This window comes from Osmia lignaria, chromosome 9 (assembly GCF_051020975.1).
Source record: "Osmia lignaria lignaria isolate PbOS001 chromosome 9, iyOsmLign1, whole genome shotgun sequence".
Lineage (NCBI taxonomy): Eukaryota > Metazoa > Arthropoda > Insecta > Hymenoptera > Megachilidae > Osmia > Osmia lignaria.
Genome location: NC_135040.1, coordinates 259,420 through 264,705, shown reverse-complemented (window position 1 = coordinate 264,705; position 5,286 = coordinate 259,420). Strand labels below are relative to the sequence as shown.

Below are 5,286 nucleotides of genomic sequence, written 5' to 3'. Positions count from 1 at the left end.
CCTGAGCAGTACACGTAGGAATTTTTCTTCAGCAACGATCGGTACGGGGCATTCTCCAGGATCGCGCCTTCCCAAGTGATCGCGCCACCTCTTCGCCTGCCTAGCACTCATTTGCCAGGACAGGGGTTCTTCTTCGGTCACGATCAGGAACCGGGACATCGTATCTCCACGGGTGATCGTGCCATGTCTTCGTCCACCAAGGTAGGTTGATAATGATGATGTGGCTTATCCTTGCAGTCATCACGCCCACCTGTCCTTCCACGAGGACACGCCATTTTTCTTCGACCACGATCGGATACCGGAGGACTTTCCCACTCATCGGGAGATCGGGCCATGTATTCACCTACCTGGCACTTGCCAGGACAGGGCTTCTTCTTCAGCACGGCCAGGACAGGGACATCGTATTTCCACAGTTGACCGTGCCTGTCTTCGTCCACCTGGTAGGTTGCTGATGATGTGCATTGTCCCTGAGGTCATCACGCCCACCTGACCTTCCACGAGGACAGGCCCTTTTTCTTCGGCCACGATCAGGAACCGGGAAATCCTTTCCCCGGTTGACCGTGCCACGTCTTCGTAGGCTGCTATCCTCGATGACTTTGTAAGGTATGCGAGGCCGCGAAACCGCGGGCCCCTGCCAGCGCGCGCTAGTATCGGCGCCGCCAACAGGTGGCGACCGCGCGCACCGCGAACTCGCGAGGCAGCCGGCCTCGCGAGCATTCATATACCGGGTCGCGAGGCGATAGACGCCAGATCGACACTCGGAAGCGAATCTTCGGATAAGCGATAAAGAGGCGATAAAGAGGCGATCAACTTCATTTTTGCAGCGTTCGGCAGGACGGGTTGTCTCTACGGCCGTCCTCCGATACTGTCCGCTGTATCCTTAGCCACTGCCGAGAGAGTTCCCTTTCTCGGCGGCTTCCCGACCGCCGGACCGGGCGTTACGTCTCTACGGCGTCCGCCGGAGCACGGTCTTCTTACTGCCTGGGTGAGGACGGGTTGTCTACGGCCGTCCGCCCATGAAGGCATCTAACCGCCGTTCCCGACAATCCGACTACCTCCGCCGTTTTCCGTGCCGCACCGAAGCCCTACCATAGGACGGCCAACATCCCGTCTCACGACCGCGCCGCGACCGCTCGGCTCCGTTAGGTTAAGAACCGCGCCGTGACCGCGACCGCTCGGCACCGTTAGTTGTAAGAACCGCGCCGTGACCGCGACCGCTCGCTATCGTTAGTTTTAAGAACCGTTAGCTTTAAGATCGTTAGCTTTAAGGACACATTAGATTGATAGGATGCTTTAAATTAGTCTGTAATCATAACGTTCAATATACCTATTTTCACCTATATGCAACCGACGTATTCATTCGTTCGCCTGAACCCCGGACTTACCGGCTGAGCCGGCAACACCCCGGCGGTAACCCGTCACAACTTGTTCCATACATACTCCACGCACACACGCACCAGTCCTAATAAGCATAGCGCATCAAATGCCCAAACAACCCAAGTAAGTAAGAGGAGGCGTGCAGAATACCCATAAAGAAAGTAGGTACATGTGAACCCGGCATAATACGAGTAAACTTGTTCAGAAGCGTCAGCAGTAATACCAACCATCAACACTGTTGCGATGAAACATGATGTGAACCAGGCTGTATGAACTATGAACTAGCTTGTAAAGACAGTTGAATGAGGAAACTGAAGCGCGTTAAATTTGAATTATAAAAGAAAATCAATTTTGCGTTATCAAATTGTTATCAGGGATTCCTTATCAGTAGCTCGTTTAGAAGAAGAAAATCGGCTTATCGTTATCAAAATGTTTATCAAGGACTAAATTAATGAGCGTTGCTAACGGCAATTTACTTAACGACCAGCAGCTATAAATAAGGGATCCTTCCAGAAAATTTTGTCCTTTGTTCTTTGTAAAAGCTTAAGAGAAGAACTCGTATAAAACATTAATTTACAATTCAATTTATTGTTCTCGTTCAAATATATTAAAGTTAAAGTTAAACGTTAATAAAAGTTCAGTTCATTTTAAAAAGTTAAAATTTAATTTTTCTTTTTCTTAAAAATTATTATCGTGAGCAGAGTGCTTTATTGCAATGATAACATCGCCGATCAACAGAAACAGTCTCCTCTATCTTACAAATTTTTGCACTAAGAGGCTGTGAAGATGAGAGTGACAGGGGTGATGGGGATCCAGCTCCTTGACCTTCCATCGTTTCAGATTCCAACCTTCGTGCTATGTCTATTATCGTTCCAAAATCCGGTATCTCGTGACTGTCTTTATCCTTTAATACAATTCTCAACATTTTGTTCTGTAGGCCATTAATAAATGTAGCTTTCGCCGTATTATTTAGTAAATCAACTACTCCGCTTAACTGTTCTAAATTATACTTATCTTTTGCCACTTCAATTCCTGTACTTAAAATTTTACTAACTCGCGAACCAAAAATTTCGATTGTATCATTTACTCCTTGTTTCAACCCCATAAACTCCTCGTTAATCCTATGCATGTTAAATGTTCGTGAATAAACTTTCTTTAACAAACTTATCAATTCTTCCAAAGTATTAGGTTCACAATGATTCGAAAGTATCATTTTGGTATGCCCCGCAATTTTCCCTCGAATTAAAAATAAAAGGCCCGCTCTATCCTTAGGCTTTACTCTCGAATTTATCAATTTGCATTCCTTTATAAACTCGGTCAAAGAGCCGGTCTTCCCATCAAATTGTGGAACCAGATCCTTCACTAAAGAAAGTGAAAGGTAAGACTCAGGAGCAGTCTTTGACGATATATTAGAGGACGAATTTATCGAATTTGATTCGACAGCAGTAATCACGGAAGAGCCAGAAGAGCTAATTGAATGTAACTCTGACGAATCTACAGATGATGGTTGTAACATTTCGGGCGTCATATCTTCACTCTCGAAATCTTTTAAACTACATAAAACAGCCCTACGCTTTTTCCTCAACAATTTCAATTTTTGTATTCTAAATTTACGCATCATCTTGTTAACTTTAACTAAATTTAATAAATAGTATTTACGAAAAGCTTGTGTTCGTGGTTGTCTTCTCCTGAAGATGAAGGTCTAAGTCAACAAATTCCTCGTTGTCCAGGGTCAGCACGGGTCCTCGATATCCAGAGTCAGCAAGAATCCTCGATGTCCAACGTCAGCAAAGGTCCTGATGTTCGGGGTCAGCAAAGGTCCTGATGTCCAAATCAGCGTCAGCGGGCAGTGCATGTGATTCTGGGGAATAACTTGCACGACCACCAAAATCACCCTTCTCCGGTATTCACCTTCACCTCTTGGGAAAACGTGCAAAAAAACCAAGAGAGAGAGGTTGCACTTTCAATTGGAATATTATCTTCTAGTCTTCTACCCTCAAGTGAGCCGGCGAAATCAGGGGAAACGTATCTGACTTTCCCACGAATTTTGAAGATCCCACCGCTGTCACCAATTTTGTTGCGCGATTCTTCGTTCTTCTAGGGATTTTCAAATCCAAGGATCGTGGATTAGCCGCCCGTGGAGCGCTAAAGCACTCTGCTCACGATAATAATTTTAAAGAAAAAGAAAACTAACTTTAAACTATTTAAAAAATGAACTGAACTTTTATTAACGTTTAACTTTAACTTTAATATATTTGAACGAGAACAATAAATTGAATTGTAAATTAATGTTTTATACGTGCTCTTCTCTTAATCGTTTACAAAGAATAAAGGACGAAATTTTCTGGAAGGATCTCTTATTTATAGCTACTGATCGTTAAGTAAATTGCCATTAGCAACGCTCATTAATTTAGTCCTTGATAAACATTTTGATAACGATAAGCCGATTTTCTTCTTCTAAACGAGCTACTGATAAGGAATCCTTGATAACAATTTGATAACGCAAAATTGATTTTCTTTTATAATTCAAATTTAAGGCGCTTCAGTTTCCTCATTCAACTGTCTTTACAAGCTAGTTCATAGTTCATACAGCCTGATTCACATCATGTTTCGCATCTATATTCTTTTAAATCGGGGAGGATCGCAACAACACCAAGCACGTGGCGCCATCGCGCCGCCAAATCGACCGTCACAATAAATAAGAGAGGAGAAGACCCCAAAATAATAAATAAATAACACGAACTCAAGGTAAATATACCTTCAGTATATTAAATATCTTAAATATATAATAAAGAAGCAGACAAGAATAACCATTCTAAACATGTTTACAGGAGATTCCCTAAAAGGAAAAGGAAAACTTAGTCCGCACCGCGTTCAACGGGGAAACGTCCAATGATCAGTGATCCGTCGATAATTGCCGAGAAACCAGTCAAAATCAAAATTCAAAACTCAAAACACAAACTTTATCCCATGTAGATATAGGCGGCCACGCATCGTCGCGAGACACTACCATTGTAAGCACTTACCATGGAGCAATCAGTTGCATACCCCAAAATTAAAGATTAGAGCGATAACAAAATATAATCTATAATAAGAAAAGTGTAAATTATGTAAATTCGACAGAATACAAGGAACAGCATGTACAACCGAAATTGAGCAAAATATAGCTTACATAAACCATCATTACGCCCTAGATTATTATATTGCCAACCCAGTATTAATATATTAAATATTAGAATAAGGAATTTAAACTTTAATTTCCAAACAAGTGACACAGCGCAATGCATCATGTAAATGCTACCAGATCATACAAAACACAGCATTGTCGTGACCCTATTTGCATATCCCTGGAGGAACTTAATACTAAAAGTACTGAAAGTACAAAATAATAATGAAAGATAGAAGATTACCAGTGACCAGATCATAGAATGACGAGCCCTGCTGTACTAATGCAATAATAAGGAACGATTACAGCAAGATAGTCAAAATAAATTAAATTTGAAGTTGTGGAACTTAAAATATGAACTATGCAAAGTTAAAATTAACTCCTTGTATTCCAGTCAAAGTAAACCGCTCCCAGATCCTGATTATAATCGTGATCAAAGTTAAATTGCTGTTGGCAAAAGAGTAGTAAAACAAGCAACTGTAGCAGCGAAAGTAGACAAGTTAGTTAGGGAAGTACAATAGTAAATACTACAACACACAATCAACATCCAAATTAAATCAGCCACACAACACTGCGTTGAGCTCTGCTGCATTGAGTAATAACTAAATAAATAAGTAATGAAGTAACCGATAATCGAGCAAGAGTGCCAAAAGGGAAACAGAGTAATCCGTTAGAGCGCAAACATCAATTACTAACAGAATATAAACACAAACATTGCTGTGCTTGCTTACTTTAACTACTAA

The 5,286-nt window shown here is 41.8% G+C and overlaps 1 long non-coding RNA gene across 1 annotated transcript; it reads left to right on the top strand.

The window, feature by feature from the left end:
- Positions 1 to 2,295: 2,295 nt before the first annotated feature.
- Positions 2,296 to 4,703, top strand: LOC143305668 (uncharacterized). The gene is made up of 3 exons (XR_013062751.1): positions 2,296 to 2,755; positions 3,108 to 4,125; positions 4,209 to 4,703. It is a non-coding gene; the product is annotated as an uncharacterized LOC143305668 (long non-coding RNA).
- The last annotated feature ends 583 nt before the right edge of the window (positions 4,704 to 5,286 follow it).